Raw genomic sequence first — 27,569 nt, forward strand, 5'->3', positions numbered from 1 at the left:
AATAAATACTAAATAAATCCTGGAGGAAGTCACTAGCAAAACCCACTCCCGATGGACACATTCAGGTAGGTACTAAGAATTAAGATTCATTTAGGGGAAAAAATTACCTGTCCATTTAGTTTTTTTCTATTCTTTGGAACTAGGTGCACAATATCTAGGGCATAAGCACTTCCTCTAAATGATTAAGTTCAGCTCTTATTTTAAGTTGGCTGGCATAATGCTGCAGATTGCCCATGCAAATTCTAGGGTCAAATTATCATCATCATGAACAGCAATCATATGTCATCTAAAATACTAGCACTTTGAAAACATTAATTAGTCCTCTGAACACTGCTGTGAGCCAAAGTAGCCATACAGGAGGTAAAGATATAAACAATGTAGCTGGAGATAATGACACACAGTTAATATGGCTGCCCTTGTGCCAAGTCAGAGCAGATGTTCAGAGCTTTGCCAGTTGACTTCTCAGCATGGGTGAAGACAGAATGCCTTTCTAAAGGTAATTTGTTTTAATTTACAATGTTTAAAGTGAAATGGTAACAAGAAGCAAATAAAGCAGCCCTGTCTTTTCCAACTCCCATGCCAAAGTTCTGCCAAACAATGAATGAAAAGATACTACATGTTCAAGCCTTTAACGGGAACTCAAATTTAGCTACAAATTTAGAACTAAGATCTGGAGTGTGCATTATGGTTCTCAGCATGGCAAATATACTCCTATCTTCTTTGTAAAATAAAGGAAAAATGAAAATGGATGTGCAACAAAACACTGAAGCTATTTTCAAGTGTTTCTCACCTCACTCTTCCATCCATCTCTCAAACTACCTTCAAGTACACTTGAATGGATATCGACAAGCAATCTACCAGACTTTCTTTAAAAGCCTTTTTCTCCTCAGGGAAGAAACCTAGGGAGATCAACCCTTCTTTTTAAATGCCCATGTCCTTCTTTCGACTTTCTTTCGTTTCATGTCTTAGCTACTTTCTTCCTCCTGAACTTGCTACTTTCTTCAATGCACACACACACACACACATACAAACACCAACACAGAGTTCCATGTTAAAGCCAACACATATGTATCACTGTGCTTCACTTGCTACTCTCCAGGTTACAGATCTATCTTGAAATTACCTTTATTAATTAACTATATCTTATAAACCTATTGGCTGCTAGGAACCATAGTGATAACAGAGGGATGATATTTTGATTTCCTTCCCTTTTCTAAAAAAAATCTACTTTGCATATTTACATGTAAGTTGTCTCCTATTGGTGGGCTGATATTCATCACACGCTTCATCTCTCATCTCTCACTTGTTTTTTCTCTTTTATGAAGTTCTTCTAATGAAGTTTAGGTATTTGCCTCCTCCTGCTAGAGGAGAACATTCTACAATCTCTTAGCTGTGGATAGATGTAAGCAATTCAGTGTTTCCTATTACTTGCTATTTCTGAAATGATGTTTATGTTTATTTTTCTTTCACACAAACATACGCTCTTCAGATCGTATACATCTTTTGCCTTTCACACAAACACCAGCCTTAAAAATACGTCCTTATAAAAGTTACATTACAGACATATTTTTTCTCCACACATACTTTCATTGGATAAAACTATCTCCTATCCAACAGCCTAGAACATGGGTATCAAAATCGCAGCATCATATTGTCATCACATGACGTATCGTGATGGGGTTTTTTTCCCCTTCACGGGGTGGGTGTGGCCTGCGTGACACATCTGCCCCATGGACCTCCAAATTGACACCCCTGGCATAAAGAGATCTTGAAAGGCCTATTAGAGACTAGTGGAAAGAGTTTTAAAAGGTGGTTTGTTCCTCAGTGTGAATACATGCCAAATTTTCCTAATACTTTAGGGGGGAAAAATTGTAACACAACAAAGCCATGTTTTGTCTGAATGTGATTTGCTGAATAAGGAATAGACCTTGTTCACACATCACATTACTCCATAAACTATGACTTACAAACAAATGTTTGGTTTTACACATCACTCTAAGCCAAATCAAATCAATTTATGGTTTAGCGCAACATTTACATTAAAGATCAGAGTACAGGATGTACAATATTCAAACATTTTTCAAACATGTCCCAAAGGTGCTTTTTCAAAAGGCAACTGGACTTTGTTTTTCCTTGAAAACATTTTGCTTCTCTTCCAAGAAGCTTCTTCAGTTCTCTTGTCTTCATAACTGAAGAATCTTCCTGAATGAGAAGCGAAACATCTTCAATGAAAAGCAAATCCAGTTGCCTTTTGAAAAAGCACCTTTGGGACAACCATGACCTGGATGACTGAGAATTTCCATAGAATATTTTTAAAGTATCCATAGAGAATGAGAAATTGGCAGTGTACGCATGTGAAACTTGTGGTTTTGTATGCATATTGATAATTCTCTCTTGCTTACAGATGCTGCTGCCTTGTTATCATAATAATTAACCCAAATTTCTGGAGATTGATATTAATAGGAATAATGGCTGTGATAATATACTACCCTAGATTTTCTTAAAATTCGGTTCTTACATTTACACTTCCTAAGTGTTCATATTTTTTAAAAGGCTATGTGCAATGTAAGCCTTTGAAAAATAAACCTCCATACAAGAGAACACTCTTAATAAGGATAGATCAAGACAATCATTTTGTGCCATCATCATTTGCAGTACAAGCAGCTCAAAGGCTGCAGATAGGCTGTATTTCAGGTACAATTCACAACATAAAAGCCATCTCCATGGCAACAAAAACTGTTTTGGCTGCAATGTTTTACTTGATAAAACTTACTATATAAAAACACATAAGTTATTGTAAGAGGTCAGACATAACACCATTTGAGGAAGCATAGGCAGCTCAGTGAAGCCACAGAAGTCAAGCTTGACTTGAAGAAGGACATACCATTTGTCACATTATATGTAACTTTTCTGCACATTATTATATGGTGGGAATACATTCTTTTGAACCACTCTATACTAAAATACTATTTTCTGGAACTGTAATTTTATAAATGTATAAATAGAAGCGTTGAACAACCCACTAGGATATTAGGAGATACTGTAGTATGAAATAAAGACTGGCATTGAGTCAGCCTTTATAACATCTCATGTACACATGTATACACAACACAGCCTTCTAGTTCCCCTCCATATTTCTTTTACAAATTTTGTCTTCTTTTTCTTCACAAATTAAGTAGGGGTACTTAAAAATTTCATATTATATATTCAGTTTCATATATATATATGAATGAAACTGGATTAAGAGCCCAATTCAAAATCCAAGCTTATACAGGCAGGGGTCAAATTGTAATAGACTGCCTGTTTGGGGGCAGAAACATTTTGGGTTTTTTAGCTTCTATTTTCTTTCTACATCCTTATTTTAACATGATGTAATCTGTTGGTGGAAGGAAAGGCAAAATTAATCATGAGTTTTAGATAATTTATTCAATCAAGTCACTACCCATTGAGATATAAAGGTAAAGGGTAAAGGTTCCCCTCACACATATGTGCTAGTCATTCCTGACTCTAGGGCGCGGTGCTCATCTTCGTTTCAAAGCAAAAGAGCCAGCGCTGTCCGAAGATGTCTCCGTGGTAATGTGGCCAGCATGACTAAATGCCTAAGGTGCACAGAACAGTGTTACCTTCCCACCAAAGATGGTTCCTATTTTCTCTACTTGCATTTTTACATACTTTTGAACTGCTAGGTTGGCAGGAGCTGGGACAAGTAGCAGGAGCACACTCCATTACGCAGCACTAGGGATTCGAACTGCCAAACTGCCAACCTTTCTGATCATCAAGCTCAGTGTCTTAGCTACTGAGCCACAACCTCCCTTTGAGATATACCTGAAGACAATTAGAGTTCCCAATGAGTGGCCAATTGCTCCTTCTTGTCTAAATCTATTTAAAGGGTTGTTCTAGTGAGGAAAAATTAGGAGAGGGAGTACTACATAAAACAACTTGAGTTTCTGAAGGAGAGTTGGAATTGCATAAAGGAATAACCATCTTTGTTTCTTAATATAAATGGGAGAGCAACCATTAAGTTCTCCAAGCAGGACTTAGGGAGAAGAAAATAGGTAGTGAGGAAGTAAAAAGTAATAAAATTTCTTATTCTGGGGAAAAATAATAAAACCATAGTTTGTTCATAAAATTTAATATTTGCATGTAAAATGCATAAATATGAGATCTCATAAGCTAAGGACAAGTATCTGCTTTGGGTATCACAAGTGAAGAGAAGAACTTCCCAATAGAAAAGGAATTCAAGATTGAATCTCTTGTTTCCTACTTAGATGGAATATAAATCTTTAGTGAATTTGTGACTTGATCAAAATTCTGACTACCATACATTAACAGAGTGATTATCAGTTTCTAAAATGATATTGTGTTCAATTAACTGAAATGGTCTTCGATCACAAAATAAACTGAGCTATAAAATAGTTTATAAACCACAATTGTTACATTTGCACAATAGAGTATGCCACAAACAAATCATATGATGGTTTATCATCTCATATAATCCATTTGCTTTGTGAAAGGCTGGACACAGCTTTCTAGACCTCATCTAACAAAGAAAATTTAGGCTGATATACATAAGTACAAGTATTAAGAGAGAATGGGAGTAAAGGCATTTTTTTAAATTGTATCTCTTCTTTTTAAATTGTATATCTTCTTTAATTTAACTTTTACTTTTATTTTTGCTTCTGTAAGCCGCCCAGAGTCCTACAGGATTGGATGGCATATAAATTTATTAAATTGCTAATTGCCAATTTTTATGCTGTGTCAACATGACCAAAATTGCCATAACAAACAGGAAATATCATACGTCATTTCGCATAGGAGGGAGATTTAGCTTCCCTTTCTGAACTGTTGAGGAAAATTATTGTTATAATTGAAGAGAATATAACAAAAGGTGAGAAGTATAAACTAAATTGTGCCATATTTGCTCCTGGTTAGTATCCATGGAGGCACACTGCTTTTTTACTGACAAAGATGGTAAAAGCAAAGATGTCATTTTTCTTGCAGCAAAATTGAGGTGTTATATAACTCCTTTTCATCAAATTTGATGACCTATTCTGACTGCCTCCTTGTGATTCAGGAATACCATACTGCAGCTATCCAAAACCCTACATTTTTTTCCCAACAATTCAGATTTGAGGAAACCTTTGTTGTTTTAGGGTGTGTGTTTTTTCTGGAAACAAAACCTAAAATATTCTGAAAAAACTAAACTAAAATATTTAGTTTTACAAACTAAAATATTTATGGTGGGGCAACAGTAAGCTGGGTTACCAAACTTTGGAGATCTCATCTGTAAAAATCAGGACAACCAAATGGCAACAAAGAATTGGAAGGTTCTGTATCCTTTTGTTACCATCTCATAGCTGACTGGATTTTTTCATGCCTAAATCCTGGTTGTTTAACGCTAGAGAAGTAGAAAAGCAATCTTGAAGAAATAATGCAAGGGCAGATACATACACACTAACATACCCATGGAAGAAAGTGCCGTAGAAAAGAAGCTCAAGATTGCTTCTCCTCAATTCTCTTTGATGTAAAAAAGGACCAGGAGATAAATTTTGTCAGGCTTTTGAAATTTTGTTATTGTACCCTGCAGTCCTCTGTTTCTTCACCTGGTCTGCCTCAAACGACTGACATTAATCAAAAGGTACAACTTTCTCTTTTATTATACAATCCCATTCAATGCCCATTAGTCTCCTTGACTTCCCCAGTTTCAGCTACATCTCCAGGATAATCACTTACAGCAATTCCTTTGATGGGGCTTCTTGAGAGGGAGAAAAGGGGACAAACAGGGGGTTCTAGGAAAATAGATAATAGACACTCTGTTCCATTAGTTTTTTTAACATAATAAACTCAAAAATGCCACCAAATGAAATCTCCAAATTCTTCTGAAGTACTTTATAGCAGTTAGACTTATATACCGCTTCATAAGGCTTTCAGCCCTCTCTAAGCGGTTTACAGAGTCAGCATATTGCCCCCAACAACAATCCGGGTCCTCATTTTACCCACCTCGGAAGGATGGAAGGCTGAGTCAACCCTGAGCCGGTGAGATTTGAACAGCCGAACTGCAGAACTGCAGTCAGCTGAAGTAGCCTGCAGTGCTGCCGTGACCCGTCAAAACTGCGCTCGACTAAACCGCGCCCGATTAAACCGCGTTGCTGACATCATCAACAGGGCGACAACAGCCAGCGCGGAGAAAGGAGGGTGCTTTAAATAGCGCTTTGGAAGCAAGCCGATTCAACTTAAGGTAAGGGTTAGCTTTAGGGTTAGCTTTAGGGTTAGGTTAAGGGTTAGGGTTAGGTTTAGGGTTAGGTTAAGGGTTAGGGTTAGGGTTAGGGTTAGGGTTAGGGTTAGGGTTAGGGTTAGGGTTAGGGTTAGGGTTAGGGTTAGGGTTAGGGTTAGGGTTAGGGTTAGGGTTAGGGTTAGGGTTAGGGTTAGGGTTAGGGTTAGGGTTAGGTTAAGGGTTAGGATTAGGTTTAGGGTTAGGTTAAGAGTTAGGTTTAGGGTTAGGTTGAGGGTTAGGTTTAGGGTTAGGTTTAGGATTAGGTTTAGGGGGGTTAGGTTTAGGGGTTAATTTTAGGTTTAGGGTTTACAGCGTGCTTCTGTCTCCGCGCTGTTGTCGCCCTGTTGATGACGTCAGTGACGCGGTTTAGTCGGACATGGTTTAGTCGAGCGCGGTTTTGTGGTGGAACCCAGTGCTGCATTTAACCACTGCGCCACCTCGGCTCTATTTGAGAAACTTTGAGAAAGCCGTTGGAAGAATTTGGGAGTTTCTTTTTGTGGTGTTTTTTACCATTTAAAACACCTTTTACCATTTCCAGATACTTATTTTAAAATCATATTAATGGTCCCCATTATATAAGAAACCATCTGATACAGTAAAAGACTTAAATTAATCCTGACTGAAGGATTACGAGCCGTGGTGGTGCAGTGGTTAGAATGCAGTACTGCAGGATATTTCTGCTGACTGCAATTTGGCTGTTCTAATTTCCTCAGGCTCAAAGGTTGATTCAGCCTTCCATCCTTCCAAGGTCAGCAAAATAAGGACCCAGACTGTTGGGGGTAATATGCTGACTCTGTAAACTGCTTAGAGAAGGCTGTGAAGGGGTATATAAATCTAAATGCTATTGCTATTATATTTTTGCTAGGCTACACACTGAAGGGGCCACACAACCAACATAGTATCCATTACTTCCTCTTCCCAAGATCCTCTCATCAACATCCTGCAATCATAACCATGCCATATTTAGCATGAAGCATCCTGATGTATCAAACAGCTCATGTTTGACTTAGGACCTTCTCTTTGTCAACTTAAATTGAAGGGTTAAAATTATTGCTACATGCCATTTAGTGAAGGGGCTGCAAAGCTGTTGGTTCATCGTTGTTTTGCACTAAAGCTGGCAGCCTTCTTGATGTTTAGCAAAGCCTGGCTGTAATGGATGGGATGCCTCAATACCCTTTCTGAAATTTGATCCATTCAATCATGGCAATGAAAGTTACATGAGTCCATTGTTTTCTTGCCCCAAAAGGGCACAGAGAACTCAAGGTTAGGAAACCAAAATTATTCTTCTTTTGCTTTCCCAGCAACAGTTACTGTTAGAGTGAATAATTGCAGAGCAGCAGTGTCAAGACAGACCTAGTTTTTACTTGTAGCTCCTTGACAGTAATAAAATATGCACTTTGTGGCCATGAAAATAAAGCAGGTATCAAATTTCCTAGTAGCCTACAGAGACTTCAGAAAGGGAACTACTGAGGACTATAATGTTTTCACCCATAAAACCTTCTTCTGTTTGAATCCCATTATGCAAGGATGAATTGTTTAATGGGCTGAATTCACCCTTGGGCAATCTTATAAAGGCGCCACACTCTTTCACAGTTTATTGCATTATATTTTTGTTTATTGTTACATCATGCTCACCTTTGTGCTTTCTGTTCATACACACTGCTTCATGTAAAAATAGCCTTCTCTTTTAAATTTATTTAATAGTCATGTATAATAGAACCAAATACATATAGTATGTGCTGTATATTGCTATTCTATGAATGTTGAAAATTTTCTAAACATTCTTTGGTACAAATAGTGATAGAAGTTTGGTTAGCAGCCAGGCCAGAACTGAATTTGGATTGTGTTGTGACTTGTATATTTGTCTATTTTGGAATGTTAGTGGTATCTTATAATTCCTGAGTTATAATACAAGAGGAGGGTATGTATTCTGAAGCACTAAAATGTTTGGAATTGGAACCTTGTCCCATATAGATAGTTATGAAAGGAAAAGGGGATGAAGTGTGAGAAAATACAGACAAAAGATTGGGAATTAATAGATATAGAACAAAAAAAAACATTTTCCCAATTCCATAAGGACTTCACATTATCATTCAAATGCACATTATCGTCAAAATGGATAGACATGTTTTGCAGAGACAGACCTTTTCATGACAAATATCCCCCACTTTTATTGATTTAGCTGCAGTGTTTGGTATCTACTTTAAAAGCCATTCTTATGTGCTAACTAAAATAACAGATGTGTTTTAGCCAAAACTTGACAGCAGCTGAATTCAATAGTTATTTGTGTTCTAAACTTCAATTGCTGAATATTTCAGAGTCAACAATGTAAGTGGGCAATTTTTGAATACCGAGCTAATATCCTTCTGATTTAATTGATAGATTGAACAGCTGATTTAAAAAGTTTGTTTACCACTTCTCAAGCTTTCAGATTGGAATATTTCCCAGACTCGAGATGTCAGATGCTAAAGTTCAGATGTTGTACTTGCCAAGCAGAGGTTCTGTTGCTCAGCTCTGGCCCTTCTGTCCTTTGTGGTCTTTTAAAGATGGGTGGAACAAGAGAGCCGAGGTGGCGCAGTGGTTAAATGCAGCACTGCAGGCTACTTCAGCTGACTGCAGTTCTGCAGTTCGGCTGTTCAAATCTCACTGGCTCAGGGTTGACTCAGCCTTCTATCCTTCCGAGGTGGGTAAAATGAGGACCCGGATTGTTGTTGGGGGCAATATGCTGACTCTGTAAACCGCTTAGAAAGGGCTGAAAGCCCTATGAAGCGGTATATAAGTTTAACTGCTATTGCTATTTAAAGATGGGTGGGAAAACATAGCTTTTCATATCTATAGTTGGGAACATACAGCTTCAAAGTGTTGATAAAAAGTTTCATAAATGAACATAATATACTTTTGTCATTATTTGAATTTATACTATGCTAATACTTTTTGAGCTATTTGTTTTGTTATTGTACCACTGTGCATGTACACCTATTCACCATTTGGAAAGTTTTAATATAAATGTCAGAGAAAACTATGTTGGGAGAGTGATTTGCCATAACCTCAGGAACCTGAGCCCCAAGCAATGTTGACCTCTCTTGGAATTACTATGTCTCATCTTAGGAGTCTGATGAGCCAAATGATGTTATAGACCTGTTCAGAATAGGGGTTCATTTATCCTCCCAAAGTTTATATTCATGACTGAGAAACTGTGATTTAGGCCAATCCTGCCAAGTAATCCATTTGTGGCCATGGGGGGGAATGGCAACTCTATGGAATAGTCTGATGTTTTTAAGTCTCCTGCTGTGTTGGTTTTTATTGTTGTTATGGTTTGTTGCATTGGCAGCCAGATGTTCAGACTGGGTTTGCCATTTTTGTCTATCTATCAAGTCTTTTCCAAGGACCTGGGATAGGCAGACCTGGATGTCTGATGGTGATGCAGATATTGTCCCAGAATGTAAGCTTTTCGGAGTAAAGCTGCCTTTTGCAATTGACTGATGGTGAATTTGTCAATGCTGATGATATTCAAGTGGTGCCTCAGTTGTTGAGGATTGCCCAAGGCACCTATTACTATTGCTACTACTTCGCTTGGTTTTGCCACAGTGATTCTATTTCTATTTGAAGGTCTTTGTATTTTTGTTATCTTATCCAGTTGTTGTTGTTGTTGTCATTAGCTAATTGTGACATCAGTTAGCACTAGAGAATGGGAGGGAGGGAGATGCTTGAGTGTTTCTTGTTCTTGCCTACAAACTGCCACATCCAGTTCTGTGCCTCTTCACTACAATGCTGGTCTGGGTTAGTCTGAACCTGGCATTCCCAGCTTGCATTTGGGAGATGTCAATTTCTCCATCACCTTGAAAAGGTTTCTGATCAAAAAGTTCAATAGTCATCCTGAGACTAAATTGACTCCATGAACTGTAACTCTTACTCCATTTGGGTAGAGTATTGTAGCATGAAGTAGGAACAAACAACTATCAATACTTTTAATGTATTTACACCACACATTGCTCAACTGGGAATGTGAACAGGGTAGGAATGCACTCACTGCTTAAGGCTTTGAAAGAGTGGAAACCAGGAGCACATAAGTATTTTCTGACTTGGAAACAAAGATATGAGTGGCTCCATATTTGTTTAAAACTGGACAATTATTGCAGGATTTACTGCTCAGTTAGACGAACATTCTTTCTCCAAACACAAGAAACATAATGTGTATCATACTTTCATTCATGGAAAAAAGTGCTGAAGAGCCAGCAGTATTTAATTGCACTGTTCAGCTGCCTACACTGTAAGGCTAATAAAACCAAGTTAAACATTTGTTCCAGGTTTTCCAGAAGGCAAACTGGAGTCAAGTGTAAGAGGCTAAAACAATATCAGTTGGTTATCTTATCAATCTGATAACTGGTATGTGTTGTTCTTTGTGGCCTTTTTGAGGAAAAACTGGGAGGGACCTGAGTTAGCTCTTGATGATACACTCAGATAATATTCCACAGCTGAACCTATGGCTGAACAATATACAGAGGTGGCGCAGTGGTTAAATGCAGCACTGCAGGCTACTGCTAGATCAGCAGTTCAGCGGTTCAAATCTCACCGGCTCAGGGTTGACTCAGCCTTCCATCCTTCCGAGGTGGGTAAAATGAGGACCCAGATTGTTGGGGGCAATATGCTGACTCTCTGTAAACCGCTTAGAGAGGCCTGAAAGGCCTATGAAGCGGTATACTGCTATTGCTATTGCTATTACAGTAAGTTCAATGGATATCACTTGAGATTATGAAGAAGATGCTTGAGACTATAGCTCTACATATATTCTTCTGAGATCAGGACAATAATGCATTGTGGTATAAAGTATGACTGATACCGCAGATATCAGTACAATAGAACAACTTTCATATTTAATTTGCCTACCAAGGATATGTCTGTTAAGTATTTTTGGGGGGAAGGAAATAGAGATAGGATAGAAGAAGTTGTGACCCAACTTCAAAATTTCAGTTAAACTGTTAAACTTGAAATATTTTCTCTGCCTTCAATCTCCCTCTGAGTCAGTGCTGCAACCAATATTATCAGACAGTATCTAAAGTTGCTAGACATTTCAGTGTATTATAGGCTCTTGTGAAGGAAGAGGCACCACGGGTCCAGTGTATTCACTGTGCAATAGATGATATGAACACATTTCATAACAAGATATATCAAGAAACAATAAGTGTAGAAATGTGCTGAGTGAAATAACTGACCCAATCAACAACCTCAGACATTCCCCAAAACTTCTTCCCTAGTTGAAGGATTTTTGACAAGGACAGAGCAACATAAATCTGTGACCATTTTGCCCCACAAGGAAGTCTTTGGGAGAGTAGTTCCCCTACAACTCACAGTTTGTAATTACAGGGAAGTGATTGAATTCCTTGAAGACCTATATTCTCAAAAAAGAAAATATCCTGTGGCAAAGATAAATGAGCATATGTGGAACTTGCAGAAACCTACTTCACACTGCACTTTTATTGGTGCTTTTTTGTCTTTGATTAGATTCCCTAAACGCAACCCTATAAAAAGCTTATATACAATTTCATCAGGCATCTCCTTTATCTTCTGGCAAAGAAAGTAAAGTATGGAACAATTTTGAATCAATTGAAAATATAGCATTCAAGTCTTCCTGGGAGCAAAAAGATCCCTCAGTGTATTAATGTTCAGTAGGAGTCTTGTCCATTTGAGTTTCCTAGAGAATATTATAAAGTATATTCTGTGGACATTTGTCCATGCCTAGCAATAGTTTATACTATTTCTGTCTTTCTGAAAGATGTTAACACATGAGTGAGATTGAAAATTTTGCCTTTGGAGGTTAGGGTACCACATACATTTCATATTTTTACAGAATTAATATGGATGCTTCTCAACCACAACTTCTCCATGACATAATAATGGACATTGCCAAGAAACACAATTTAAAATATTTAGATATTATTAAGAATATTAGGATGCTGACCTTTTTGGGAAAAAGAAATCACTCTAGGACAGTAGTGCCAGAAACAATTGATAAAAATAATAGACATAACCCTGATTATTCTCATCCTGAATATCAGAAATCCTCAGGATCTTTCTAGGACAAGCATTTTTACAATCAAGCATTATTCATGCCACACCCAATCCCAGTCTGTCTCTCACAGGAAATGGATCTTAATATCATTGTCAACACATTCAGAGAACACCAATGTACAAAATATGTTAGTGTTACCCTAGTTAAGTCTGGGTTTCATTCAAGTGCTGTGTCCCCCAAATCTCCGTACAACCCTAAAAATGATTTCATTTGGTGTTTTATTTTCAACTGCTATATTAAAGGGTTTGGGAACACCAGGTACATGGTCTGCAGCCCATCCTCGGTCTCCCTGCATAGAATGATTATGCCAGAGCCTCAGGCATGGATAAAACAATGATCAGTTTTATTTATATATAATGGGAGGATAACATTTTAAAATGTTTAGATGTTCAGTAGTGAGTGTGCATGTGTGTGTGTGTGTGTGTGTGTGCGCGCGCGCGCGCGCTCTTATAAGTTCCAGTTTTTATTTCTACCTTTTCATTTTGGACAGACACATTATTATTGTCTAATCATAACAACATCAAAAGCCTGGATTTAAAATTGTTTCTTATGAAGCAACAGTCATTTCCCACCTGGAAAGATTTGAGGGAGAAAAACATATCATCTGCCAAGCATTGCTTGTTTCTTCATTGGATTAAAAACAATCAAAATCAAGAACAGACTTCTTATAAAATGGGCATAAGAAAGACTCCATGCTTTGCCTTAAATCTCTACTAAAAAAAATCTTCTAGCCAGCTGCTTTTTAAAAACAAAATGAAAGCAGAAAATATAGAAATAATAGATTCCTTCACTTCTTCACTGATTGTACGGGTAACTATTCATATAGTTATTGATTGTCTTGTGCTATCCAGTGACAGAAAAACATAATAGCAGACTTGGATGGGACCTTAAAGTCTAGTCCCCTGCTCAAGCAAGAAACCCTATACAATTGGACAATTGGACAATTGGTTGTCCAATTTCTTCTTAAAAACCTCCAGTGTTGGAACACCCACAACTTCTGGTGGCAAGTCTTTCCTCTGATTAATTGTCAGGGGATTTCTCCTTAGTTCTAGTTGGTTCTCTCCTTGATTAGTTTCCATCTATTGCTTCTTGACTTGCTTTCAGGTGCTTTGGAGAATGTGTTGACTTCCCCTCCTCTTTGTAGTAGCTCCTAAGATATTGGAACAGTGGTATCATGTCACCCTTGGTACTTCTTTTCATTAAATTAGACATACCCAATTCCTGAACTGTTCATATGTTTTAGTCTCCAGTCCCCTAATAATCTCTGTTGCTCTTTTCTGCAGTCTTTCTAGAGTCTCAACATTTTTTTTATATTGTGGTGACCAAAACTGGATACAATATTCCAAGTGTGGTCTTACCAGGTCATTATAGAATGGTACTAGCACTTCACATGATCTTGATTCTTGACTACCATAATTACCATAATATTGTGCTAGACTGTATATAGCTTCTAAATACAGAATATAAAAGCACACTTGAAATAAACCAAGTTATTGCTACACAACCAAGATTCATGCAATTAAAACTGATGTATGATTTGATAGGGCTTTACAGATCTTCAGAGAAGCTCTCTACTTCCTTCAAAGTTTGATTGAAGCACCTTTTCTTTGTCTCAGCAAGTCTTCAAGCACTTTTAATCAAAACACTGAAGCAGAGAATGTCACCTGCAGAGTACCAATTATCTCATTGAAGCAGACTATGTTGCACTGGTGATGAAAAACAGTACACATTGGCCTCATATTCAATATATGAGCCACGGTGGCACACAGGTTAGAGTGCAGTATTGCAAGTTACTTCTCCTGACTGCCGGCTGACTGCAATTTGGCAGTTCAAATCTCACCAGGCTCAAGGTTCATTCAGCTTTCCATCCTTCCAAGGTAGGTAAAATGAGGAGCCAGATTGTTGAGGTAATATGCTGACACTGTAAACTGCTTAGAGAGGGCTGTAAACAGTGGTGGGTTCCTGCCAGTTCTAACCTCTTCTATAGAAGAGGTTCCACAAATCTACAGTACTGTTTAGAACCGGTTCCAGCTCCCTCCTCCCGCCCTTCTGCACATCATCAAGATGAAGAGCGAGAGGAGGAATTCTAAGAGTTGAAGTCCACAAGTCTTAAAGCTGTCAAGTTTGAACACCCCTGTGGTTTTTTTTCTAAAGGGTTAGGGGTGCAAAGGTCTTGTAACTTGACAGTTTTAAGACTTGCACACTTCAATGCCAGGGTTCCTGAGCCAACATTTTGGTTGCTAACCAAGAGCATTGTTAAGTGAGTTTCACCACATTTTACAAGTTGGCCACTCCCACCCGGCCACATGGCTGCCAAGCCACTCCCACAAAGCAGGCCACACCTACAGAAGAGGTTCTAAAAAAATTTGAAACCCACCACTGGCTGTAAAGCTATGTAAAGCAGTATATAAGTCTAAGTCCTATTGCTATATTGTCTAATCAAGTCTGCCCTTACATAATTTAATAAGAGCAATAGCAAAAGCACCTAAACTTATATATTACTCCATATTGCTTTGCAAACATTCTCTGAGCAATTTTCAATGTTTGCCCCAAAAATCTGAGTCCTCATTTTACTGACCTCAGAAGGATGAAAGGCTGAGTCAACCTCAAGCCCATCAGGATCAAACTCCAGGCTGTGGGCAGAGTTAGCCTGTAATATTGCATTCTAACCAATGCTCCACCACAGCTTAACAATTCTTAATAATTGAAGCAATTCTGAGAAATCATTTCAGGCCATTAACCTGATGATTGAGCATTCAATGCATCATGTATTGACACAGATTAATATGTGGCAAAGGTTAACAAAGACATCCCACAAAAAAAGGGACAAACAGCCTTCTTTTCCAATGTGGGAAAAAAGAAAATTAATGCATGACTTCTAAAATTGATTTTACATGGTTTTCCGGTCCCATTCCAAAAAATATAGAAAAGGGAACACAAAATTGCAGTTATATGTGATCTTTCCAACTTAAAAAATTAAAAATAAAGTATAGCCTATGTTCATGAAAAAAATTGTCAATCCTGGTCATATGGAAATGAAAAGAATGAGTACAATTTATCATTGAAAGGTCAAAAATAGAAGAACCTCTATCATTATGTAGACTTTTCTTCTGGCATGCATAGACTTATTTTTACTTTCAGGAATGGTAATTTAGGTAGAGATCTCATCTTTTCCCCACATTTAGTATTACTTTCCATTGCACGGATGTCAAGTATTATAAATGAAAATCATTTGATGCCAAGAAGCCAGTTATGGTAGGATTGAATTTAGTGAGGTGAACTTTAACCTCATAAAAACATCGCTATCTATCTTTGGACAACACAGAGACTGTAGTTTCTGAGATGAATTGTGGATCAGCCTCTGTTCTGTTCGTACCCTACAATTCTGTCCATATCTTCAAATGCTGGATGACCTATTTGGGGACAGGAAGGCAACCTTCACGATCTGTATTTTTCTGCCTCTGTCTTTCCATTGCCTTTTTCACTTTTATTATTTTTATTCCTGTTTTAATATTTCAAGATTTTTTTTTAATATCTTGATTACTTCAACTTAATGCATCTCATAGTTGCTTTGAAAACATAAAAATAGAAAGCTTTGTATTTCAGATATGTGCCAAAGCAACATCAGGGAACATTTTATTGCATCCCGTTTTAATGGCTGGATATGGCTGCGTAGATAATTTAATGAAGTACAGGAAATTAAAATTTTCAGGAATTCTCTCAACTTTACATATAAAAGTATATGTAGGTGCATTCTTTAGCAGCATCTGCTGCACACTAGCAAAGATTTATCCTTCTTGAAGAAGAAAAATGGTTTTAAAAATAAAAAGGGCTCATCCACACAGCTGCTTTGCTCCATCCTGGAATGAGGAAGAAATCGTTTAGGATAAATCCCATGAGAATTCCATGCTCTCTGTAGAGCCATCCTGAGCAATGCTACATTGGCAGCAATTGGCAAATTCCACCTGCTGGAATTCAAAGATGACAAACCTGGATAAGCCACCACCAGTTGCTATACAGAATATGTGCCAAGGTATGTTTATAAGAGCCAAGTATTTTGTTAGAGCAATTTTTTTTCCTTCAAGAGACTGTCAATTTATTGATTATCGTGATAGAGACCTTTTAAGAGAATATTATACAAAGCAAGAAATGAGGAACCAGAGGTGACCCAAAAGCATGGCTTTTGGAGGAGCAGATCCACTGCACTGACTACAGAAGAACAATCTCTCTCTCTCTCTCTCTCTCTCTCTCTCTCTCTCTCTCTCTCTCTCTCTCTCTCTCTCTCTCTCTCTCTCTCTCTCTCTCTCTCTCTCCTCTCTCTCTCTCTCTCTCTCTCCCCCTCCCTCCCTCCCTCCCTCCCTCTCTCTCTCTCTCTCTCTCACACACACACACACACACACACACACACTTTGGGCCAAATTGGAGAGGAGGTACACAACATTGTTCCCGATTGCCTGCAAAAGATGCAAACTTTATTATCTACATAATCATATAGTTAAAGATATTGCTCAAAGTGGCATAAATCCAATGGAAATTGTGGGCATTACACCCCATATGCATTACCACTAAACTGAATGTAGTTATTATATCAGGGTCCCTCTCTCTCCCTCCCTCTCCCTCTCCCCTCCCTCTCTCCCTCTTCCTTCCTCCCTCCCTCCCTCCAAGTGATTGCATATATCAGATTCCCACTCAAACAGTAGTTGTAGTTGTAGTTTAAGTTTATTTACAGGCACTTGTCAAAACTACATTTTATTGCTGAAGTGTGGTCAATGCCTTGAAGGTTATGCAATAGAATGAAATTTCCAGTTCGGATTTCAACAGCAATGAATTGAATGATACCATGCTATCAAATCCACATATGTCAAATTCACATATGTCGAACTGCAGCACCCATTGTACCTGACCAACACAAAAAAGTGGATAGGGGGAAAAACTTTGAAGTCATATCTGAAAACACCAAATGTTGGAAGGCTGATATGCCAGAAGATTATATTAAACTGTTCCTTATGAACATACCAAAACATGACATTGTTTGATATGCAAACATGAGCAATTTTTAAAGAAATTATACTGAACTATGGAACAGACTGAAATGTCAATGAATGGCTGCAGAAGCCAACAGATTTTCTTTAGCAGCAGTATGTGTAGGCACTCTCCAAGAAACTGTCATTTCTTCTCAGCAGTGCTTTGTGACTCATTGCTAGATAAATTTAATCTCTTCTCTCTGCCATACAGTTCCTGATGAGATGCTGCCAATTGTCATAGTGTAATTGCTGTTATTCATGTTTGCTGTTGTTCCCTCCACAAAAGAGCAGCTTCTAAACAGTTACTGATCCTTTAATATGCAAATACCACCTGCTGTTAACTGAGTGATGGGTTTGTCTCTTGCTCTTGGTTGGAATCTTATTCATTACAGCTGTGCATCATTAGGATCTTTGTGGTTCAGGGTTATCACTAGGAACTTTATGTCTCTCAGTTTCCACTTTCCTGGAGTGTGTTTCAGCGCTTCCAGCCATTCTGACTGAGAATTGCATTTAAGCCAATCTTTCACCTGAGGGAAATTCGGATACAATGTTTACGACTTGCCTATGAACCAAAAAGTGTTAATCCATTATATATGTAGATTTCCAAAATGGCTGTCAAAAGTTTTTAAGAAAAATAAAAGGCTTTAAGCGGCTTAAAGTTGAGGAAATATGGCTGTTATTTAAAATATACCATTTATATTCTCTTACAATATTCTTGATGCATGGGATTGATCTCTACACCTCAGATGCATTCATCAACACTGAAGAAAAACTAATGTTCTGCCACCACAGTGGCATATACATAAACCAACATGTACTATGAATACAGTGACATGCATTCCTTATAAAGGGCAGCCCTTTATTTCAAAAATCTGTCCTTTAAATTTATTTTTCAAAAACTCACTTTTGTCCTTTATTATGGTCATTTAATGTTTACCATATAAAGTAATTGGTACCACTTAAAGCACAGTCTTTCACATTCATGTGAAAAATATGGAAATGGGATTATAATTTAACCCATTTTTATTTTTATAGAAATAGCTCAGGATGGCAAACGTATCTAATACACTTTCCTCCAAAAAAGTTTCCCGCAATAGCAATGGTGTGAGGTGAGTTGGGTTGAAAGAGAGTGACTGGCCAAAGTCACCCAGCTGGCTTTCATGGCTACAGTGGGACTTGACCTCCTGGTCTTCTGCTTTCTAGCCTAGAGCCTTAATCACTAGACCAGTGTTTCTCAACCTTGTCAACTTGAAGATGTCTGGACTTCAAGTCCCAGAATTCCCCAGCCAGCAAATTCTGGGACTTGAAGTCCAGACATCTTCAAGTTGACAAGGTTGAGAAACACTGCACTAGACCAAATAGATCTCTTTTTAAAATAAATTCACTGTTTGATTTTAGATATGTTTGTTAAAAATGTGCTTTTATAAAGTTTTTCTAAAGGTGGCTCAATGACTAAGACACTGAGCTTGTCAATCAGTAAGGTCGGCGGTTCGGCGGTTTGAGTCCCTAGCGCCGTGTAACGGAGTGAGCTCCCATTACTTGTCCCAGCTTCTGCCAACCTAGCAGTTTGAAAGCATGTAAAAATGCAAGTAGAAAAATAGTAGCCACCTTTGGTGGGAAGGTAACAGTGTTCTGTGTGCCTTCAGCATTTAGTCATGCCGGCCACATGACCACAGAGATATTTTCAGACAGTGCTGGCTCTTCGGCTTTGAAATAGAGATGAGCACTGCCCCCTAGAGTCAGGAACAACTAGCACATATGTGCAAGGGGAACCTTTACCTTTTTAAAGTTTTCTTGGTTTTGCTTGACAAGCAAAGTTGGAAGTGGAACAGACTATCACTCTGTTTTGATGTCATGTCCTTGTGCACTGACATCACAAGGAAAACTTGGAAACTATTACAGCCATAAAAGGCAACAGGTACCAAAATGATTAGACGCAATAAGCAGAGATGGCATACAGGTGCACAAAAGCAATGTGGGGAAAAATTAAAGAACTAAAAAATGTGCAAGCTAGCAAAGTAGATATCCCTGGTCATGTTCGCCAGCAAATAGAAAGTTGTTATTAGTTCAAGATGCCTGAAGAATTGGAACCTGACAACCATTTGTTGTCCTCAAATCAAGTACTGGACTTCAGCTAGCTGGACCATACGCTATTCCTTGTGAAAAATACAAAAACCAATAAATCAAACCAATAAATAAAACACCAATAAATCAAAAGGCAAAAATTTCAACCTTCAGTGGAAAATATTTTTATGATCCTTCTGAATTCCGGAGAATTATTGTTGGAGACAGCAACGCACAATATCATAAGGGATAATTCAGGGACATACCAGATCAACTCCCAGTATGAGTTGGTGAAACTGAAACTCAGAAAGGCTGTACAATGTATCAAGCTGGTGACAGTGTATTTGCTGCTGTAAAGTTATTTTTATCTTTAAAAACTTAAACAACTGACTAATAAAAAGAAAAGTGGCTTATTAAGAGATACAGATAAAAAACCAAAACAGCGAGACAATTGAATTACTCAAATAGAACAAAAAAGCTTGAAGGTAAAAGAAAGATATTTAAAAATGTATTAACAAAGACATTTCATGGAGCTGGGTTAGTTGTCCTCGTAGATAAGAATAATCTTGGATAATATAGAGAACTTCCTGAAACAAATGCAAATCTCAAAAAGAATTTGTAAAACCAAAAAGAGAATGAGATGACAGATGATGATATGGTTAGATAGTGCCATTGATGCAGTGAATATGAGTTTGGGCAAACTCCCAAAAATATTGGAGGATAGGAGAGCCTGCTGTGCTGTGGTCCATGGGATTGTGAAGGGTTGGACACAACTTAGTGACTATACAACAAAAAAAACATTGTAGATGCTCTCAATGATGATCAAAGATTGAAAGTCTTTGCTCCTATTCAGGAAATGTTAATTTTCATTCAGTTTGCCAATGAGGAATATGATTATGATATGGGATATGAACTGGCCATAGACCTCTTTTGCCAAGTCATATTATTTTGACAAGATTATTTTGACAAGACTATTATCTCTTGCTGATAGCCTGCTGAAAAGAAATCTGTTTGTAGAAATAATTGAAGCTCATTTAGCTAATAGTAGAAAAGAGATGATAGATGATAGAGAAGATAGATGACAATCACTAAAGTACTATTATTATTAGTTGTAAATTGTAAATAGGTTTTTGAACTGAAGTGTGTTTACTGTGTGATAACTAAACAGTTTTCCCCCTCAATAGTTATCTTGTCTGCACAACCCAAACTATATCAGTCATTAATAACTTTTTACTTCTAGTATAACTTTCAATGTAGCTTCACAAAATAATGGTTTCTAAGCTGTTGTCTACATTTTTCTAATGCAATGTCTTAGGATTATGAAGACTGTTTCAAAATATAGTCTTTGTATTGTCATTGACAATTCAGAAATATATACAGATATGTTCTAAAAGGTGGGAGAGAGAAAATATCATTCATGAAGAACAGTAAAAGGCAGCTGTTTTATCTAAATTCCATGTACTCCCTGGAATAGTGGGATACTTCCTTAAAAGTTGTGCAGTGTTGTTTGCATATTTTTGATATCACTGTATTTGACATGTATATTGCTTCTATACTTTTTTTTTTTGCTGTATATCTCCCACAGTCATTTCATGTGAGAAGAAATAATAAATAAAAATTCCCTGTGTAAAGCAAAGTTATAGCAATAGCAATAGTACTTAGACTTATATACTTATATACTCAATAATACTTTACACTCTCTAAGAGTTACATATTGTCTCCAACAATCTGGGTTCTCATTTTACTGACATCGGAAGGATGGAAGGCTGAGTCAACCTTGAGCCAGTCAAAATCAAACTCCTGGCAGTGGGCAGAGTTAGCCTGCAATATTATATTCTAACCACTATGCCACCACTGCTATTTATACATAAAAGCAATTAAAACTTTTAATTGTTATAAATCCATTTCAGATTTGCCCTTTTCAGGTATGTATTTTTTGCAAGTAAATACAGTCAGCATAACTGTGTACCAGGTATCTTGTATAAGGATTGCATTTGCATTCCATCTTCTCCTAATAAAATAACCTCTTCCATCCTGCCACCACCTAGATGATCCCAGATAAAATCCTCTCATGTGAATGGCAGCTGATGGAACTATCAGAACTATTTTATACATATAAATTTGCATATTGCCTTCAGCAAAAAACAAAATAGGGATTAGAATTAATGTATTAAGCATTTGCAAAACAGGCAACAAGATTCTGTCTTAAATTCTCCATCCAAAGGAACCAAAGGTTTTCAAACCCTCACAACAAGATTTGTTCTAACCATGGATTATTTTTGAAGAGGCATGACAGTTAGAAAGACATCGTGCTATGGTTTATGGTTAGCTTCATAAAAATCATAAGTAAAAATCAATAAACCACTTTATTCCTCGGTTCAATGTGTACATAAAATCAGAAAGTGCAATTCCAAGGCCACTTAATATGCCTTTGAATATCTTCTCTAAGCTGTAAATAAGATTGCTATTTCTTCCTGCTGGATCAAAATGCACACCATCAACAAGATAGGGAGACAGAAAGCAGCCCCAAATGCATCACTAAATAATCACTAAGTGTGTGCGATAGGATGGACAGTAGTTCTTGTCAATCTCATGATTCAAAGTCCTGTTGGAAAGCTCCATCTTTCTGAATAGTCATATATAGATGGATTTCTTTTGCCAGTGATTTGGAAGGAGGTTTTTTTAAAAAATAAAGATTAACTTTCATTTTTGGTTTGTTGAATTTTTCTGTTGTGAAATATTATACGTAGACACACACACACACACACACACACACACACACACTTATCCAGTTGTTGCAGCCTACACACTTTGTCTACAAACATCCCCTGCTTGAGTTGGAGACATTGGTAGCCATTTGGGTTTCAGAAAAATCAACATGTAACCATATTATAAGCAGCTGCATCCTCTTTGCCAACGATGTAAAACTATTTAACATCATAGGCAATTCTACTACTCTACAAAACAACTTAGATTATGCATCTGAATGGTCAAACAAAAAAATCTCTGCTAAGAAATGCTCAGTCCTACACATTGGCAATAAAAATCAGAACATCAAATACAAGCTGGGTGGAAATGATCTAAAAGATGAGCCACACTCTGTCAAAGACCTAGGAGTACTCATTTTGAAAGACCTGAGCCCCAGAGCTCACTGTAACAACATTGCCAAAAAGGCATTCAGAGTTGTCAACCTTATTTTACGTAGTTTTCTCTCTGCTGCTAACCAGGACATATACAATCTTTGCCAGACCTATACCTGAATACTGCTCACCTGCCTGGAACTCACACTGCATTTCGGACATTAACACATTAGAGAGGGTCCAGAGGTATTTCACAAGAAGAGTACTCAACTCCTCTGCTCGTAATAAAATTCCGTATACCACCAGGCTTGAAATTTTAGGACTGGATAATTTTGAACTGCGCAATCTACATTCCAACCTAAACTTAGCACACAGGATAATCTGCCCATAACGTCCTACCTGTTAATGACTACTTTTACTTCAACTGCAATAACACAAGGGTTATCAATAGATACAAACTAAATGTAGTCCACTCTAATCTTGATTGCAGGAAAAATGACTTCAGCAATAGAATAGTAAATGTGTGGAACACCCTACCCAATCCTGTTGTTAGTTCCTCTAACCCCCATACCTTTTACCTTAAACTTTCTACTGTGGACCTTACGCATTTCTTAAGAGATCCCTAAGGGGAAGTTCGTATGCGCAACAGCATGCCTATCGTCCTGTCCTACTGTCCCATTTATATGTACTCTTTTTGTGTTTATGCTATGTTTTGCTTATTTATATCCATTTATTTGTGCCATTTCTTTCATGTGTTTTTCATACTTATTTCCTTCTTGAGAAATTTAAATAAATAAAATAAAATAAATAAAATAAAATAATGAAATAATAATAAAATAATAAAATAAAATAAAATATAAAATAAAATATAAAATAAAATAAAATATAAAATAAAATAAAATAAAATATAAAATAAAATAAAATAAAATATAAAATAAAATAAAATAAAATATAAAATAAAATATAAAATAAAATATAAAATAAAATAATAAAATAAAAAAATAAGATGGTGGTCACAGTCACCCAAAACTTTTCTTTTCTATTTGCATTACATGCACAAAAAAGTAAAAAGCCACAGTGCTTAGTTTGCAGGCTCAAGGACCCTGACTGAATGTGCAAACAAATTTACTCTACGGGCCCAAAGTAACAAAATGGCATAGGAGTTTAGCACACTGTTGTAAGTTAGTACTTGGAAATGGCAACGGGTACTTACATCACTGGAGAAGATTCTAATGCTGGGAATGATTGAGGGCAAAAGAAGAAGGGGATGGCAGAGAATGAGGTGGCTGGATGAAGTCACTGAAGCAGTCGGTGTGAGCTTAAATGGACTCTGGGGGATGGTAGAGGACAGGAAGGTGATGGGTCGGATATGACTTTGCAACTAACAACAACTTATGCATCATGTCCATTTCTGAGGAGTATTTTGAATGTCTTGAGTGCTAGAAAGGTTAAAACAGGCCTTGCTACACATTTCAACAGCATAGCCATATCAGAAGGAAAAGCTTTGTAGGCATCATCTGCAACATACATCACATTAAGCCATAATTTTTCTTAACTATGATTAGTATATGTCACAGGTGTCAAACTCGTGGTGTCACATGGCAGTCACATGACATTTTGCAATGTTTTTCCCATTCATGGTGTTGGGGTGGGCCTGGCCTACATGTGATGTATCCGGCCCATGGCCGCTAGTTTGACATCCCTGGTATATGTGAATCAGGTGACAGTGAATTCCCAGCTCCTCTAAATGAGATCCCTATCTTCAGATCTGACCAAGTTTCATTCAGGAAGCTATTAAGCCATTTTCACAGCTGTTGCCAAAGTAGGTCACTTGATAAGGATTCAGTGTTGTTTTAAATCACTCTCACTTAGCAAGTAATTAGCACTCCTGGCACATTTGTTCATTAACTAAAATCTCATCAATACATTGCTGAGAAAAGCAATGAGGCGGGTTTGAGTGTAAGATGCAGACAGAAGATAGCATTCTGTTTGCCTATTAGGACATGACTGATAAAGAATTACACAGTAATTCAAGAGAAATTAGTCACGACCATCTATTCATTGTAGTCCTCCTAGGTTTTTAATGTGCTAGATCCAAAACATCACAGGAAAGAGTTCTTTTTAAAAGGAAACAAATGCTTGTAGAATCATTTGCTGTCCATTATATAATCATGGACACCAGTGGGACTGTTTATGACATTCTAGCTTAATTGTTCTTTATTTTGTCAATTTTTCTTCTGAGATTCTCTTTCCTCTAAAGAATCCTCACTAGCAGCTTAGGTAGCATAAGCTAAATGTTAGCCATGAAATTCTAAGGATGCAAAGACTGCCAAGAGGGGCTTTATCTGATTCAACTGACCTTTAAAATTTATTTTGCAGCTGTCAAAAAACATGTTAGACGACGTATGAGATTCCCAGTGATTAGGAAAGGAAACTATAGAAAAATCTACTTGCTACATTTATCTACAGAACATGAAATGCATGTTCTCCTTCCCTCATTTTGTTTAACAAAAGGGGAAAAAATGAAAAGAATTTTAATAAGGAACTCAAGAGACAGTATCAAGAAGCTATAAAAAATTCATATGAATCCTATTGTTAAACATGAGAGTTCATTTAGAACCCTTAATAAACCTCAGACAGACATGCTAGAATCTGAATTTAGCCAGGTGAGAATCAACATTTTGGGTAATTCACTTACCCATAAGATAGCAGCTCTTCTGCATGCTTATGGAGAAGTTTAGATTAATGGATCTCCTTGCTGTTCCTTTGTGGTTTTGTTGACATCACACTAGCATTTTATCCTGTTCTTTAAAGCAGTGGTGCAATTCAAACATTTTTACTACCAGTTCAGTGGGCATGGTATGGCGAGTGTGGCATGGCATGGTGGGTGTGGCTTGGTAGGTGTGGCAGGGGAAGCATACTGTAAAATGTCCATTCCCTCCGCACTCCAGGAGAAGGATACTGCAAAATCCCCATTTCCTCCTGATCAGCTGGGACTCTGGGGGCGGGGCCAGACAGAGATGGTATTTACCCATTCTCCGAACTACTCAAAATTTCCACTATCAGTTCTCCAGAACCTGCTGAATACCACCTCTGCTGTAAAGGTTTTACAAGGTTTGAAAGCTGTCAGAAATGAGAGCAGCTTGGGTGGTATTGAGAAGGTGCAAATACTGTAGTATCTAATTGGCTCAAATTAAAAATGTAGGATCTATAAGTGTATAGATAGATGCAAATAACTGACTGATTTCCCAATCCCTACAGACTCAGAGTTACGTTTCCCTTGCAGGCATCATTAGGTTGATCCAATGTTTTGCAAGGGAACATGGGCAGGTCCTTAAGCATCCCAAACTAAGATTGATCAGGAAACTAAAATACTCCAGAGCATATGTACTTTTTAATGACAGTTGTTCCTTATACTGCAAGGAAATTACGTTTCAGATTCATCCCATTTGCAATGCACAACCAGCTATCTACACCACAGTTAAGTAGCAGGAAACTCTCTTGATCCATGCACCATTGCTGAATAAATATTGATTCTTACACCCTGGGATTTTTTAAAGGTTTTTTTTTATATACTGCCTTCATTACTTTTATAAGCAACTAAAGGTGATGAACATACCTAATACTCCCCTCTCCCCATATTATCCCCACAATAACAGTCCTGTGCCGTGGGTTGTGCTGAAAAAGAGTGACTGGCCCTACCCAGCCAGCTTTCATGCTTAAGGCAGAAATAGAATTCCCGGTGACCTGGTTTCTATGTCAGCATCTTAATCACTGGACCAAATTAGTTCTGGTTCTTCCTAAATCATTTAATTAGATGCCATGGTCAAATTTGATTCCTGGTTACTATATGGCTAAATACTACTCATCTTCAGCTATCTTTGGTAACATCTCAGTTCTTCCAAGGATTTATTCTTAATTTATTTAAGCACTTAATTAACTTATTCATCAAATCACTCTATCGTTTTCTCCTATTCCCTCCAATTTATCAGTCCATGAAGTTCTTAGTAATGACTTCCAAATCTATTACTTGAAGACATATTTTTGTTTTCTTTCTTAGTATTTAGCTTTAATAGCCATGCATATATTTTCCTGTGGAAATACCATTTAAGTGTTGTGATCTGTCCTTTAATTGCCCTTATGTTTCATGATTTTGTATAGGGTTTTCACTGCCTTCTTCACAAGGATTAATCTCCTTTTTAGCAGAACATGGACCATTTTTATTCTTGAAACCCTCCCCCCCCAAAAAAAACATGTTTTGTTTTCTTTTTTCTTGCTTAAAGTTTCCTAAATATGCAGACCAACATTTATGTTGTTTTCTTAATAGTCGGATTTGAAATATGGCTTATAGAAGCTGCAAATAAATTGAGATTTAATATTGAATGTATTAAGATAAACTTTTTTTAACTTTCCTAATAACTCTTCAGTTAAAAATGATTAAGTAAATCATTTCTACTTTTGGCTAACAATGATGTCATTTACATAACTCAAAATTGTTTTCTCATCTCCTATTTATATTCCAGGTGTCATCTCTCTGAATCTTGCCAGTCTCATAATAAATCACTTTATAAGATTCCTGAGAAAAATAATCAGATGTTCTGACATTGCCATTAGCTTTAATGTGTCCCATTTTCTGGCCTGATTTACACAAAGTCTTGCTGTAATCTTGCTGAAGCAAAGGTAAACTTCCTTCTCATATTACCTTGTTCTATTATATGTCTTGTATTAGTTATTTGATCTCAATATCCCTTTATCTTTTCCAAAGCCTGTTTATTTAGTTTTTTTTCCATATATACTTCTGTTCTTTAAAAGTGTTTAAGCAAAACTCTGAGTGTGTGAGGAATTAATGCATAAGTTCAATATAAGTGTACACACTAGTATTTCCTAATTTCTATGCTACACATTCTTGTTCAATATTTGTTGACCCAAACCTGTTACTGATATAATTACTTCTGCAACTTTACACAATTCAGTGAGAATTTCATCTGTACCAGAAGCTTGTAAATTTGACAGTAGGTCTATAGCATATATATCTAATTATTAAAGAAAATTGACTC

The 27,569-nt window shown here is 37.2% G+C and overlaps 1 protein-coding gene and 2 pseudogenes across 4 annotated transcripts in view; all 3 read left to right on the plus strand.

Annotated features, from left to right (window-relative positions):
• The window catches only part of RALY (RALY heterogeneous nuclear ribonucleoprotein), a 270,649-nt gene that overhangs the window by 159,096 nt on the left and 83,984 nt on the right, over positions 1-27,569 (plus strand). For 3 of the 4 annotated variants that reach the window (XM_087720328.1, XM_087720330.1, XM_087720327.1), the window contains exon 3: positions 27,036-27,192. The exons of the other annotated variant lie outside the window; for it this stretch is intronic. The gene's annotated coding sequence lies outside the window, so the exon portion shown is untranslated. The remainder of the gene's footprint in view (positions 1-27,035; positions 27,193-27,569) is intronic. 4 annotated transcript variants of the gene reach the window in all.
• On the plus strand, positions 18,784-20,607 carry LOC106552480 (histone PARylation factor 1-like; annotated as a pseudogene).
• On the plus strand, positions 21,360-23,265 carry LOC148044704 (uncharacterized; annotated as a pseudogene).

This window comes from Thamnophis sirtalis, unplaced genomic scaffold (genome assembly GCF_051295495.1).
Source record: "Thamnophis sirtalis isolate CommonGarterSnake01/CBP01778 unplaced genomic scaffold, rThaSir2_p1.2 scaffold_7, whole genome shotgun sequence".
NCBI lineage: Eukaryota > Metazoa > Chordata > Lepidosauria > Squamata > Natricidae > Thamnophis > Thamnophis sirtalis.